Source organism: Thalassophryne amazonica, chromosome 1, assembly GCF_902500255.1.
Source record: "Thalassophryne amazonica chromosome 1, fThaAma1.1, whole genome shotgun sequence".
Lineage (NCBI taxonomy): Eukaryota > Metazoa > Chordata > Actinopteri > Batrachoidiformes > Batrachoididae > Thalassophryne > Thalassophryne amazonica.
In genome coordinates, this window is record NC_047103.1 from 172,338,858 (window position 1) to 172,354,907 (window position 16,050).

Consider the following 16,050-nt stretch of genomic DNA (forward strand, 5'->3'; position numbering starts at 1 on the left):
GCGGCGAGTTGAAGGCAGTCTTCCATTAGTGTCCTTCTTTTATGTGAGCCAGATGGTAGGCATTCCTTAGATCCAGCTTTGTGTACATGGTTGCATCTTGTACAGGTTCGAAAGCAGAAGTGAGTAACAGCTGGGGTACTTATTCTTTACTGTGATATTGTTCAACCCTCAAAAGTCAATGCAGGGGCGTAGCGTCTTGTCCTCCTTAGACACAAAGAAGAAACTGGCACCAAGAGGGGTGGAGGAAAGGCAGATTAGGCCAGCTGCCAGGGACTCCATGATATACAGTGGGGCAAATAAGTATTTGATCCATTGTCGATTTTGCAAGTTTTCCCACCTACAAAGAATGTGGAGGTCTGTAATTTTTATCGTAGGTTCACTTCAAATGTGAAAGACAGAATCTAAAAAAAAATTCTGAAAAATTACATTGTTTGATTTTTAAATAATGAATTTGTATTTTATTGCATGAAATAAGTATTTGATCACCTACCAACCAGCAAGAATTCTGTCTCTCACAGACCTGTTAATTTTTCTTTAAGAAGCCCTCTTATTCTGCACTCTTTACCTGTATTAATGGCACTTGTTTGAACTTGTTTCCTGTATAAAAGACACCTGTTCACACACAATCAATCGCACTCTAACCTGTCCACCATAGCCAAGACCAAAGGGCTGTCTAATGCTGCGTTTACTCATAGGCAGGACGTGTTACGAATGTCATATTTGCATCATTCTTGGCACATTCCTGACATTCTTAACGTGACTTAACACATCTGAATAGGTTTCTTAATAGTGCGTGTTGGTGCATGATATTCGTGATTTTCATGGAGCATGTTTTTGGTTGTCAAAAAATTCCACGAATGTCATGCACCCCCCTCATTTCACCTCATGTCGTGGAGGTCGCAACTGATCGTGTTGATCCATCTTGATTAGTGTTGATCCTTAATAGAGCGTGACAGCATTCTTCTCTGACATGCACACAATTAAACCCTGCTGCACTGCATTCAGTTTCATTGCTGCAGTCTGCTGAAGAAGGACAGTGATGCTAAGTCAGCTAAAAGTCTTGATCCAGTGCTCCTCAGCGCGCTCCTGCAGGTGTTCCACCTGCTGTTGCTGTGCCTGATGTTTGGGAAAACGCACAAGACAAGAGCCGCATGGAGCCACACATCTGGGTCTCTCTGTCTCCTCCTCTCTGCATCACTCCATGGTACAGAGCCCAACTAAGCATGTTCTTCTGCTGTGGATTTTGAGGAGCAAACTGGAGCGATCTGAATTGTTCAGCAGCTGATGGTTGGATGAATATGGGTGTGTGTTGAGACAATTCGCCTCATTCACAACGTGACAGAATGTAACCGTGTGCTGTTACGCGCGATAGCGCACAACAACACGGAACATTATTCTTCACCATGCGTAATGGTTCCTGATAATTTACCAGCAACACGTGCCATTAATCATAAAAGGTTGCAGCAGTTCCTGAGGACACCTGACACCTCTGCCTCAAATCATCACATTCGTGATCGGCGGCCAAGAATGTATACTTTGTGGCATTCGTGACGTGTCAACATTATGTGTAAACACAGCATAAGGACACGAGGGACAAAACTGTAGACCGATAGACTGATTCTGAGAAAGCCCAGAACTACACAGGAGGACCTGGCCAATGACCTAAAGAGAGCTGGGACCACAGTCACAAAGATTATATTAGTAACACATGATGCCGTCACGGTTTAAAATCCTGCAGGGCAGCAAGGTCCCCCTGCTCATGCCAGCACATGTCCAGGCCTGTTTGAAGTTCACCAGTGGCCATCTGGATGATCCAGAGGAGGCATGGGAGAAGGTCATGTGGTCAGATGAGACAAAAATAGAGCTTTTTGGAATCAACTCCACTGCCGAGTTTGGAGGATGAGAACGACCCAAGAACACTGTCCCAGCTGTGAAGCATGGAGGTGGAAACATCATTTTTGGGGGTGCTTTTCTGCAAAGGGGACAGGACGAGTGCACTGTATTGAAGGGAGGATGGATGGGGTCATGTATGGTGAGATTTTGGTAAACAACCTCCTTCCCTCAGTAAGAGCATTGAAGATGGGTCGTGGCTGGGTCTTCAGCATGACAATGACCCCAAACACACAGCCAGGGCAACTAAGGAGGGGCTCCGTAAGAAGCAATTCAAGGTCCTGGAGTGGCCTGGCCAGTCTCCAGACCTGAACGCAATAGAAAATCTTTGGAGGGAGCTGAAACTCCAAACTTTAAAGATCTGGAGAAGATCTGTATGGAGGAGTGGACCAAAATCCCTGCTGCAGTGTGCAAACTTGGTCAAGAACTACGGGAAATGTTTGACCTCTGTAATGGCAGACAAATGTTTCTGTACCAAATATTAAGGTCTGACTGCACTGTCCCAGCTTTTTTGAAATGGGTGCCTGCAACACGTTTCAAAAAGCTGGGACAGTGGTATGTTTACCACTGTGTTACATCACCTTTCCTTCTAACAACACTCAATAAGCATTTGGAAACTGAGGACACTAATTGTTGAAGCTTTGTAGGTGGAATTCTTTCCCATTCTTGCTTGATGTATAACTTCAGTTGTTCAATAGTCTCCGTTGTCGTATTTTGTTCTTCATAATGCACCACACATTTTCAATGGGCGACAGGTCTGGACTGCAGGCAGCTCAGTCTAGTACCCGCACTCTTTTACTACGAAGCCACGCTGTTGTAACATGTGCAGAATGTGTCTTGTCATTGTCTTGCTGAAATAAGCAGGGACGTCCCTGAAAAAGACGTTGCTTGGATGGCAGCATGTGTTGCTCCAAAACCTGGATATACCTTTCAGCATTGATGGTGCCATCACAAATGTGTAAGTTGCCCATGTCATGGGCACTAACACATCCCCATACCATCACAGATGTGTAAGTTGCCCATGTCATGGGCACTAACACATCCCCATACCATCACAGATGCTGGCTTTTGAACTTTGCGCTGGTAACAATCTGGATGGTCTTTTTCCTCTTTTGTCCAGAGGACACGACGTCCATGATTTCCAAAAACAATTTGAAATGTGGACTCATCAGACCACAGCACACTTTTCCACTTTGCGTCTGTCCATTTCAAATGAGCTCGGGCCCAGAGAAGGCGGCGGTGTTTCTGGATGTTGTTGATGTTTGGCTTTCACTTTGCATGGTAGAGTTTTAACTTGCACTTGTAGATGTAGTGACGAACTGTGTTAACTGACAATGGTTTTCTGAAGTGTTCCTGAGCCCACGTGGTAAGATCCTTTACACATGATGTCAGTTTTTAATGCAGTGCCACCTGAGGGATCAAAGGTCACGGGCATTCAATGTTGGTTTTTGGCCTTGCCGCTTACGCGTAGAAAGTTCTCCAGATTCTCTGAAACTTCTGATTATATTATGGACTGTAGATGATGGAATCCCTAAATTCCTTGCAATTGAACATTGAGAAACATTGTTCTTAAACTGTTGGACTATTTTTTCATGTAGTTGTTCACAAAGTGGTGATCCTCACCCCATCTTTGCTTGTGAATGGCTGAGCCTTTTGGGGATGCTCCTTTTATACCAAATCATGACACTCAACTGTTTCCAATTAACCTGTTCACCTGTGGAATGTTCCAAACAGATGTTCTTTGAGCATTCATCAACTTTCCCAGTCTTTTGTTACCACTGTCCCAGCTTTTTTGAAATGTGTTGCAGGCATCCATTTCAAAATGATCAAATATTTGTGCAAAAACAATAAAGTTTATCAGTTTGAACATTAAATATCTTGTCTTTGTGGTGTATTCAACTGAATATAGGTTGAAGAGGATTTGAAAATCATTGTATTCTGTTTTTATTTACATTTTACACAACGTCCCAACTTCATTGGAATTGGGGTTGTAAGCAGTGCTTAATTTGTAAAGTGGGAGGTCCCGGAGCACAGAGGATGGGTGGCTCCGGTTCAGAAAAAAAAGGGGGGGGCTTGTGAACAACGCTGTGCGCCACACCGAAAATAAACTGGGCATGTATTGTAGGCCTACGCGTTTTGGCGCCAAACCGCGCAGCGCGACGCGATGGAGACGAGTGAAGCGATGTGAGTGAAGCGATTTTGAGCGTTTTGCGTGTTTGTGGCGCGATATTGTGTCACGTCGCGTTGCCCTCCTCCCCAAGTTCAAAAATCTGAACTTTTTCGTCTCGTCGCGCCGCGATGACCAATCAGTGACGTGGAGATGTCTGGAGTTTGACTGAAGATGTGAATATGTCCTGTCTCTGGTAGCAGCCTGTGAGCAGGACTTATGTCTCTTTTGTCCTTTATTTCACAATTATGACAGAGTTTTTGGAGCAAGCAGCAGCCCCACAGCAGCGGGGAGCAGAGTTTATTTTTATTTTTATTTTACGTGCGTGCGAATCGTCCTGGAGATTATTTTACTTATTAACTACACAGCTGTATAATAAAGCAAATGGTGACTGGTTTCTAAACACAATTATGACAGAGTTTTTTGGGGGAGGAGTGAGCTGCAGCAAGCAGCGGAGTTTCTTTTTTTTTTTTTTTATTGTTTACATGTGCGCGCGCGAATGGGACAGTTGATCCTCAAACTGGGTCCCGCAGTGGCGGAAGGACCGCTGAAAGCGGCCATCACCCAGACACAGCTCCTGCAGCAAATAATGATACTCCCTGTATTGGGAGCTTTTCACAACAACTCGCTGCGTGTGATCAGGTCCGTCATGTTAACTTGACTGACAACTGGAGCCGGCGAGCGGAATGGAAGCTCCTCCTATTTGATGACGCACCAGGGCGAATTTTCGCAGCGAAAGTCCACCCAAGCAGAGCGACACACCGGGCGAAGGAGGCACGTCCGTCGCCTGGCGACCCACGCGAATTTGTAGCGTCTGATCGCGCCCGGTGTGAACGCGGCTTTACACTTATAGCACTGTTTTAAGGCTGTAAAACCCCTCACTACACACTTTTCTCAAACAGGCATTAACATTTTCTCACTTTTCTCTCTTGTGTAAACACTCTCTTTTTTCTTCTGTGCGAGAATATTATAAACAGACACACGCAGAACACAATGCGCGGCTTCTCCCTTCACTCACTGCCTCCGGGGGTACGGATGCGGGACCCACAAAGAATCCAAGTCCTCTCTCGGTGGCCACGGAGCTCTGCGGTCAACATCCGGATCAAAACAGCGGGCGTAGCCTCTGGACCTGTTGCCAGATTTGGCGCAATTCCGCACAGTAGACAGCAGGGCGGCGGTATGAGTGGCAGTGAGAGCAATCGTGGTGATTTTTTTTTTTATATTTTAGAGAGGTGGTGGATCACGGATCCAGTATAAATAGCTGGCGGAGCCAACGTCCAAGGTTCCGGAGCGCGCTTCGGCTTGCTCCCTCTCAAATGAAGCCCTGGTTGTAAGTAAAAATCATACAATGTTATTTTCTGATTTATATATATATATATATATATATATATATATATATATATATATATTCTGTCTCTCACAGTTGAAGTTTACCTATGTTAAAAATTACAGACCTCTACATTCATTGTAGGTGGGAAAAGTTCCAAAATCGGCAGTGGATCAGATCCACTGTACTTCTCCGTGGCCTCTCTTTCAGGTCCAGTCAGTTCATACCAGTGAATAGAAGGCAACAGGGCACCAGGGAGGAGATCAATGGCACAGTCGTACAGTCTGTGGGGAGGCAGAGAAAGAGCCAGATCTTTACTAAAAACTTCACCCATGGTAATCAATGGTACAGAAGACAAATCTAGCGGCACAGGACTGGGTAAGCCAACAGCACCCTCTGTGGAAAACAAAGCAGACTGCAAACAAGAGGAGTGGCAAAATGAACTCCAACTCACAACAGACCAATCAGTGTGGGAGTTATGACGCCTTAACCATCGGATATCCCAACAGCAATGGTGTCTTGGGAGCAGAAATGACATTGAACCTGATGTTGTCGTGTGTGAGTCACAGACAGCTCAGACCATCAAGAATATTTTCAATTTTTAATATGTAAGCATCACTTTTTGTCCCCTTTGTTTTACATCAACAGCCACCATTAAACAGTGATGGTGCTCATCAATACTGTGATTGTGACAACAGCAAAGAAACTGACAGGGACACAAGAGACACGGGACAGAGACCAACATCAGACTGTGCTTGATAGAGCAGGAGGTCAGGCTGCTCATAGCAATATCGTGTGTGAAGGTGTGAGTTACGTCTCCACGCAGAGTGTAAAAAGTCAAAAGAAAAACAGATGTGTCATAACATGAATGACCATAGAGCGCCACACCAAAGCCATATACCTTTAACACCCAAACATGCCCCCCCACCCTCACCCCTCTGGCTACGCACCTGCACAGTCTCTGTGAGCAGGAAGGAAACAGATGCATAAAAGTCATTTGCTTACGTGCAAAGCGTTACAGTAAGAAGTTTAAATCACATGTGTCATCCACCAGAAATACAGCTAGTGCGTATTTGAATTTTAGAATATTAATTATTAATAATTAATTAATTATTTATTTAATTTATATATATATATGTGTGTGTGTGTGTGTGTGTGTGTGTGTGTGTGTGTGTGTGTGTGTGTGTGTGTGTGTGTGTGTGTGTGTGTGTGTGTGTGTGTGTGTGTGTACAGCGGTGGACACAGTTCCGCTAATCTGCTAACCGCTAATTATCGAAGCTAATGTTTTTGTTAGCAGATTAGTGTCATGTTTTAGCCCTGGACCATGTTTTAGCCCAGAATCTGCTTTAGTCCCCCAGTCTTTGTTTCTGTCCCTCTCTTTGTCCTTCTGTCTGACTCTGAGTGTTTATTTTCTGTTTCTTCCACTTTAGTCTTGGTTTTATTATCTGTGATGCTTCTGCCATGTTAAGTTCTGTTCTGGTTTAGTCTCCTGCTTTTTATTTGTCATTCTGTGTGATCACGTTAGGTTTTGAGCGTTATCTGTTACACTTCAGCCACTTGTTGAGTTCTGTTCTGGTTTAGTCTTCATCCTTTATTTTCTGGTTAGTCCCTTAGACGTTAGTCCCTCAGCTTTTTCTGGTACACTTCAGCCACTTGTTGAGGTTGAGTTTAGATTTTGTTGAGTTTAGATCCATCCTTTAACTTTCTGTTGTTCTATTTCTGCTTTTTTCATTTATTGTTTCTTGTGTGTATTTTAAGTATCATTAGTTCCTTATTGTTTCACGTTTGTTCTGTCACTCACTTTCCTGTCTTGCTCTGACACGCCCACCTGTCACTCCTCTGTCTCGTCCAGCCACGCCTTCTTCCCTGCACCTGTTTCTCATCACGCCCTGATTATCCTCTGCTTTTAAACCCCTTGTCTTCAACAGCTCACTGCTAGTTTGTTGTGCGTCTTGCCTCGTTCCAAGCCTCTTGTTGTTGTGCCATAGTCTGTTTTTCTTGTCATGTATGACCTTTGCCTGTTTTGACCTTGCCTTTTGCCTGAGCCAGTTAACCTGCTTCTCTGTGCCTGAACCCTGCTTGTTTTTTTGACTCTTTTTGACTATTTTTGCCTCCTCCGATACACCTGTTTGCCCGTGCTGGAACTCTGCTTGTTACTGACCACGCCGCCGCCTCATGACTGTCTGTACCGCCACCTGCCTGCTTGTGACCCAGTGTATCAACCGGAGCCTGTTTTTGATTAAACCTTTTTCTAAACCTCACCTCTGAGCGATGAGTCTGCTTTTGTGTCCACCTGCCTGTTGTGCCACGTCCTCACAGTTCCTGACAATTAGCTTTTCAGATAACTTTGAAAACCATCAGCGGAGCAATTAGCTTCCGATATTTATGTCTGATAACTTTGAATCCGTGGACATATTTTGCTTGGAAGAGGAGAAAAAGGAAGAGGAGAAAAAGTTATAATTTATCTTCACACCGTACAGACTTGCAGGCTATCACTGGAGTCATGCACAGGCAGACAGCTTTGACTTATGGTTAAAATTTTAAACAATCTAATTTTGGACGTTATTGAAATAACGTCACTTCTGTCGTTTTACAAAATGAAATCTGTATGTTTTATTTTTAAAGTAATGCACTAATTTCAAGTGTTTCAGCATTTACAGACACGCATGCCACAATACATTATGGGAAAATTAGTTTCCTGTCATTGGTGTTTGGACTCGGTATAACACACATAACTGAAACGTGTGTGTGTTGGTTACAAATAAATCTGTATTTGTAAATATGTATTTTTTTTTTTCATTTGTACAAAAAAGGCAAGTTGAAAACTGAAAATTCTATTTGTGAAATGAGTCAGCAGCACTTTTAGTGAATGTGGGGCAATTCACCCTTTTGAGATATCCCATAATCGCTTGCGCACCAGAGAGTCTCTGTAGTCAAAACAGCACAGAGAATCCACATGACAACAATTACAAATGAACATTATACTACTAAAATGTACATTTTTTTTACACTTTTCATCATGTTAATAAGAGACTGCATCCATGAGACCCTGAAAACTTGCTAAAACAAATATTCCAAATAATCCGTGTCTGCTATGTTTAACCTGCGTGGAATTTAATAAACGCAATCTGAATTTCAGACTATTTATATATATATATATATATATATATATATATATATATATATATATATATATATATATATATATATATATATATAACTCTGGAACAAACATCGTCTCAAAACCCAGAGAATATATTCACCAGAGTTTTAGTGCTGATATACAAAGATTTTCATGTTGCTATGTTAATGGTGTTGTCCGTGTGCAGCCTGATCAGAGTGTCTCACTGCAGTTCTCAGTGTTACTGACATCTGGCAGAGCGGTGAACTCTACAAAACTTTACAAGATTTTGTGGGATTTGAAACCTCAATGGAGTGAGTACTGTAAGGACTCGCGATGGCGTTACGCGCTGGGCGGGGCCGCACCGGTAGGAAGACAACTGTTGTGCAGCCAGACTGTGTGAACTCCACTGACAACATCAGCGCTGTGCTTAAAAAAACACATCACGTCCAGACGGATGACAATCTGTTTGAAAGATTTTTTGCAGCATTTAGTCTCAAGGAGCAGATGTAGTTTGGCTCAGAACTGTGTCCAGTACAGGAGGTCGATGGATCACATGAGCTCAGCCTGTGTTCAGACTCATCACATTAAAAACAAACCTCCCCTTCTGTATTTTTTTTTCCTTTGGTTTTCTCTGTGCAGTTCCACATTTAGGCGATAAGCTGTGACTGACGTTATTATGAGGGCTGCAAACGAACAATAATCTGATTTTTGATTCATTCCTTTGAAATCAAACACAGTTTAACACGTGTAAAAGAGTGATTTTGCAGACAAACGGATGAACAAAAAGTGTAAAGTTGGACTCAGTGACGTCAAAATGACTGTAAGCCGCCGAAGAAATAAAACCAGCAAGAAGAAACACAGAGGAACTGTCCAGGAACCCAGGGTTTGGTTCTAACTGGTTTGGTGGCTTTCAGGTTGTTAAAATGTATAAATGTATGATATATATATTCCTCTGCAGACAGTTCTTGGGCTGCGCGGTATGACGTCATTAGTTTACGCACAGCGGGCAGCTGCGGGCGGGTATAGCCAGGTAGCGTAAATGTAAATCTGCGCTACACCCAGCAACACCTCAGTAAGTGATAATAATGAAAGTTATCAGTTTAGCTTTTATCTGTAACTTCCAGAAACTTTTTTAGGGGTTTATCAGTTTAGCTTTATAAAAGTTACGTTTTCAGTTATGGAAGCTAACTTTTCTTTAGCTGTGCTAACCAAATATATATGAAACTGAAAAAGAAGTTACTTCCTTCTGTCAGCACTGCATTATCAATCAACATGAATAAAATAGACTTGTTGCATATAATGCAAAGGAGTGTGTTAGTGTAGGTTTTAAACGTGCTCTGTGCTGAATGCAGTCACGGTCATGTGAAATGAAGGGAAACACACACACAGGTTTAGTGAATCAGCTTTCATTTATCCAGAAGCGCTGCCTCTGCAGCCACAAAAACATCACTGAAATATGATTGTGTTGAAGACCCTAGCAGCTGGAGGTCGAGGACACGCCCACGTTTCACCTGGACAACGCCCTTATTTCACCTGACTGCAGCAGACAGATGGTTACTTTGAAGAGTTGGGGATTGACAGGTTGTGTGTCTGGGTGGTTGCCATCCAGGCTCCAAGGCGGTTCCGTGGTGTGGTGGATCTGTTGATTTCCAACACCAGTGCAAACTCACAGAGCTGACCAGAGTTTATGACGTGGTGAGTTATGATGTTCACCACTCTGGTAGAAGTTAATATGTCCCACACTGCTGTCATAAACTATACATTTGTCCATATTTATTCTCTCTGTATCATGTCTATTCTGCATTACAAAGGATAAAAAGAACTGCGCTGAGTGCGCGGCACGGTGGATTAGTGGTTTGCACTAATGATGGAAGGTCCCAGGTTTGTGTTCATCTGGGTCCTTCCTGTTTGCATGTTCTTGCCATGTTGGCATGGGTTCCTTCTGGCTCCTCCCACTTCCAAAGACAGGCAGCTTTGGTGAACTGGTGACTCCAAAGTTACCGTAGGTGTGAATGTGTTTATCCTGTCGGGGTGAACTCCGCCTCTCGCCCAGTGACCACTGGGTTAAGCTCCACCCCTGTGACCTTTAATTGGAATTAGTGGGTTTAAAAAATGAATGAATTCCACTTTTTTATTATCGTAAGTTGGGTGTTATGACTCAGTGTTTGTCAACTTTTTCATCATTAAAACTTTGTACCGTTATGATTCTGTCACTTCTTGGTGTCAAATGTTCAGTATTCTTGTTTTTATTTCAGACGTTTATCCCAGAGATCCACGTCACAAAGAGAAGTTCATCAAATACCTGGCAGGTACGAACACGGCCAGAACACGTGGAACGCTCATTGTTATCTGTCACAGTTGTTTTTATGATGTCGCCACTTTGTCTGTGAAAAGTTTGGATCAACATCTTATTTGAAACTGAAAATGTTTGATTTGATTTGTTTGTGGTCACTTTCGGCAGAACAGATGCTGAAGAGAATCCAGCTGTGACTAAATAGTTTATCTGCAGTTATTCTCGTTGACGTGTTGGCAGACAGGAAACACACACGTCACATGTTTATGTCCATGAGTCATTTGATTCTTTGCTTATTTAAAAATCGCCATCAGAGACGAGCTGAGGATTTCTGTGAGCTGAATCTGACTGATGCTCAATTAGAGGTGCTGATGTAGGAGAGGATTCACTCTCAGATAAAGCAGTGTATCATCAGCAAAGAGGTGGAGCCCTAGGTGCTTTAATGGCGTGCACTCTGGGTTTGGATGGAGGCAGCTGTCATCACAGACGTGTCACTCATGGAGACACAGAGAGATTCAACTACTCTCCATTCTTTGAGCCTCTGCTGCCTTGTCGAAATAATGTTGCGACGGGTCAACACACATTAATGCTAATTATCTGTCATTAAGTAAATGATTTGTGTGTGTTCAGGGCCACTTTATGTCAAACCAAAGTGCAGAAAACACTTCTTCAGACTCTATCATAGCTCCAGGGACTGCAGCGTACCAGCCTGTGAGTACGCACACACACACACACACACACACACACACACACAGGAAATCTGTCCAAGATCAACACACGGGATCAGGTCACGAGAGCTGCTGGTGCTCTGACACGATCGTACTAATAGCGAGTGTTTGTGCGACTGCAGCAGCTTGTTAGTGAAGACCAACAAGGACACTCGTTCTGTTCAACTAAAGTCAGGTTAATAAAGTCAGGTTACCCGGCTGGTGCCCGGGTGTGACATTTCATCAACACTTATGATTATACTTTGCCTCTGATAATCCAGGTTTGGAGTTAACAGGTTCCTGGATTCAATGATGTAAAGGTTTGAAGATCAGTTAATTAAATTTAATTTTCTCCTACTGTCATCTTAGAAGTGTCTACTGGTGGAGATTGCAATTACACAGGTCCATATTGGGACATTGTGGACAGACACAGAGTCTGTCACTCAGGCACATAAGTATTTGGACTGTGGACAGGTGGACACACATACAGGTGTATTTTATAGTCTACAAGATTGTCATTGTTATGAACAGCTTTTGGACATTTACTCTCACAGAGTACGAGTTTACCCTCTTTGCGGTCTTTCCTAATCCAGGTTAGTGTTTTGGTTTCCTCTGTCTTGGACCCATTCAGATGAATCTGAGATGTCCATCTTCTGACAGGAGTCTGGGATAGACAGAGACACGGTGGATCCAGTAAACATTTCCTTTGTCCACAGTGAGGTTTTTCTGTGTGAATGTTGGACACCTGCAGATGTCCTGAACTGAAAGTCGAGTTTAGTAAACTTTGACCTCTGATTTTGCTTAAAAAGTTGAAAGCTGGTTTTCCTGAACATGTCAGCTTGTGAGTGACCAAAGGTTTTACTCTCTGCAGATTATAAAAGATGTGTCCGTCTGCTGACCCGCCTGACCTCCAGTCCACCCTGCACAGACAGATGATTTCACCAACACGGTGCGACCCCGACACGGTGCGACACCGTCTGTATGTCATGTATCTTAACGAGACAAAACCATCACATCCTCAGAAAACTCTGTCCTTTCAGCGTCTCCATTTTTTCTGAGATGTTCTTCCTGAACTGACATGGAGAACACGCACACATAGGTCTTAAACTGGGAACCTTCTGTTTTAGAAATAACTGCACTATCCAACTGTCCGCCAGCGATCTGTGACCAAGTGATCTGCCAAACCCAGACTGAGCCTGACTTTAAGGATTTGAGCTCAGGATTTATTTTATTTAACTGAATCTTGTTGCTTTCCAACTGGAACAGAGCTTCTGAGGACCATATCAGTCCCTGCTCGAGGACTCGACTGCATACCAGGACCAACTGGGGGATTCTGTTTCGTGTTGGAGCAGGTTGTGGAAACCAGCAGCTTCATGTCTTTGTCAGACAGAAACATTTTACTGACTTTGACTTTGTGGACGATGATGTGATCTTTGTGGAATCAGTTTGAGGAGCTGAGTGAGGAACCTGAGTCTGTGGGTTTGTGATGGTCCTTAAGCCAGACTAGCGTCCAGACTTCCTGGACTCATCCATCAGAAGTGTCTCTGTTTGTGGTCAAAGTGTTGAACTTGCAGAGATGTTCACTGATCTCAGCAGGGACCTTCATGTCTCTGGGTCCTCGACCTTTGAGATCCAGAGACGTCTGGGAAGATCGTATGGAGTCATGGGTTCAAAGGTCAGAGGTGTTTGATGATGGTGATATCTTTCCAGGAGAATGAAGCTCCAAGTCCTTATGGTCCTGGTGCTTCCTGTCTTACTGTCTGGTTGTCGGACTTGGACTCTAACCAGTGACTTCAGGTGAGGACTGGATGTCTTTGGTAGCAGGTCTCTGTGGACTTTGTGTCCAATGAATGGTAACTTAGTGAGATTCAGATTCACCTGGTCAAGAACACACCCACCTTTCACCTGGTTAGGGACACGCCCACATTTCACCTGGCTGCAGCAGATCAATCATGTTTAGTTCTAAGAAGTGACAAGGGACCAGATGTTGCCTGCGTGGTTGCCATGTGATGTGGTGGTGCGGTCACGTGATGCGGTGGTGCGGTCACGTGATGCGGTGGTGCGGTCACGTGATGTGGTGGTGCGGTCACGTGATGCGGTGGTGCGGTCACGTGATGCGGTCACGTGATGCGGTGGTGCGGTCACATGATGGTGGTGCGGTCACGTGATGCGGTCACGTGATGCGGTGGTGCGGTCACATGATGGTGGTGCGGTCACGTGATGCGGTCACGTGATGCGCTGGTGCGGTCACGTGATGCGGTGGTGCGGTCACGAGATGCGGTCACGTGATGCGGTGGTGCGGTCACATGATGGTGGTGCGGTCACGACATGCAGTCACGTGATGCGGTGGTGCGGTCACGAGATGCGGTCACGTGATGCGGTGGTGCGGTCACATGATGGTGGTGCGGTCACGTGATGCGGTGGTGCGGTCACGAGATGCGGTCACGTGATGCGGTGGTGCGGTCACATGATGGTGGTGCGGTCACGAGATGCAGTCACGTGATGCGGTGGTGCGGTCACATGATGGTGGTGCGGTCACGACATGCAGTCACGTGATGCGGTGGTGCGGTCACGAGATGCGGTGGATGTACTCATGGGCAGCGTCATCTTGAAACTGATTCATAGATTTGTAGTTTTAGATTAAAACAAATAAACTACAACACAGTAATTAACACGTGTGGATACGACCTGTTAAAGTCGAGGGTCAAGTCCCATTTGTTTATTTTTAATGATCAAAATGAATGCAAACATTAATAACAAAAAAAGAGACTCAGTGTCTTTGATACATTTATGCAAAATGATTAACTTTTAAAATAAATGTGTTTGTTTCAACATTAAAAATCATTAAAAATGTTTGTTTTTTGCAGAATTATTAACGGGCAATCTATTTGCTCTGAAATGAGCAGTAAATTGACTTTCAAATGAACACATGAATTTGAACAATAAACTTTACTTTACTATAACAACATTAAATTGAGGGAAAACAACAGTATTTTCTTTTTACAATAAATGTAAGTTTATTCATTACTAGATAAATATTCTTCTAAAGATGCTGTCTTATTTTGTCCATCTGTGCTTCCTTTACAGCCTGTGGACTTGATCTGTTGCCATAGCAACAGGACACTGAGGAAAAGATGTTTGAGGTTCTGAGGTCCAGCATAGGTTTCACAGAGACCTTTGACCCGTCACATCCACAGACCTGCCCCTCCTGTCCTTTGTGTCCCCGTCCCTCCCCGTTTGAATGATGTCAGGGACTTTTTGTGGACGTCTCTGTCAGTGTTGACATGGATCGCTGCACCGAAATCAACAAAAACCGTGGAAAATATGCAGATTGAACAAGATGTTTCTGTCCCGAGGCTGAACGTCTTTTCGTAGCAGACAGCAGTGTTTGTGTTTGTATTGATGACAGAAGATGAGCCAATAAGCAACATTTGATTTTCCACATGATCAGAGGAGGTAGAACTAAAAGAACAAATCTGCTTCTTGGACCTCTTTTTTTTATTGTTGTCTTCTTGTAGCACTGCAGTACAGTAAAGTTGTTAGATTCATAAGTATTTGGACAGTATCGCCGTGTGTGTGTGTGTGTTTCTATGACAGTGGTGTTAAACTGAAACAGTCCAAAGCTTCAACATCAACTTTTACCTTTAATTTAACACTAGTGTGTTGTCCGTGGGGATCCATGGGCTCTAGATTGGGGTGTTTTTACAAAATAGGTAGCTGACATTTTTCAAGGGTGTTAATAAATTATGCAAAGTTCCTATAATGAGTTTGAATAGTGTGTGAGTCCAGAATGTTTTTAGAGCCTTAGACCTCAACAGTTTTTAGAAGAAGAACTCAACCCTTTTATTCCGTGTTAATTACAGAACTTTTTAAATGTTAATTTACTGTCTTATTGTATTTATAAATTGTTTAGGTTCTTGTTATCATATACACACTGTTATAATAATAATAATTATTATTATTATTATTATCAGTATTATTACTGTTTTATTTTATTTCTACTTCTATTTTGTCATTTGATTTTTAAATGGACCACAATGGAAATAAGTGTTTTCACTTTCTTGTGTTATCCATGTATTTTTAATATATTTACAATTATATTATGTACTTACATTGAACTTACTAAATAAAATCATGCACGTACTCATGCTTTTAATATAAAGATGATTTACTGCCCCCTGCTGGTTTGGCATGTGAATGTAAATGTCAACGTCCATTGTTCAGTGTTGTTTGATAATATCCCTCATTTCCCCCAAAATAGTAGTCCTATCAGCATTCCGTTTTTGGCGCTGTTCATCCTCGACCCACTACATAAACATACCAAATGCCAAATGTTAGCTCTCCACAGTTTGTCTATGATCGAAGACACACACACACACACAGAGGCCACTTGTCTTTTAATATATAGCTTTCACATTAAACATTTCAGAATCAAAAACGTTCCAACACAGCCCGCACACACATGGATGCACATTCCCAGCTTCTCGTGCACGTGACATTCTGCCAAAGTGCACACTGCGTTTCTAGAAAGTTCCACAAATC

At 43.2% G+C, this 16,050-nt stretch overlaps 1 long non-coding RNA gene across 1 annotated transcript in view; it reads left to right on the top strand.

Moving 5' to 3' along the window:
* The window catches only part of LOC117520919, an 82,842-nt gene extending 67,831 nt beyond the window's left edge, over positions 1-15,011 (top strand). Inside the window, exons 2-5 of the long non-coding RNA XR_004563816.1 lie at positions 10,764-10,817; positions 11,432-11,512; positions 12,380-12,457; positions 14,596-15,011. This is a non-coding gene — a long non-coding RNA (uncharacterized LOC117520919). The remainder of the gene's footprint in view (positions 1-10,763; positions 10,818-11,431; positions 11,513-12,379; positions 12,458-14,595) is intronic.
* The last annotated feature ends 1,039 nt before the right edge of the window (positions 15,012-16,050 follow it).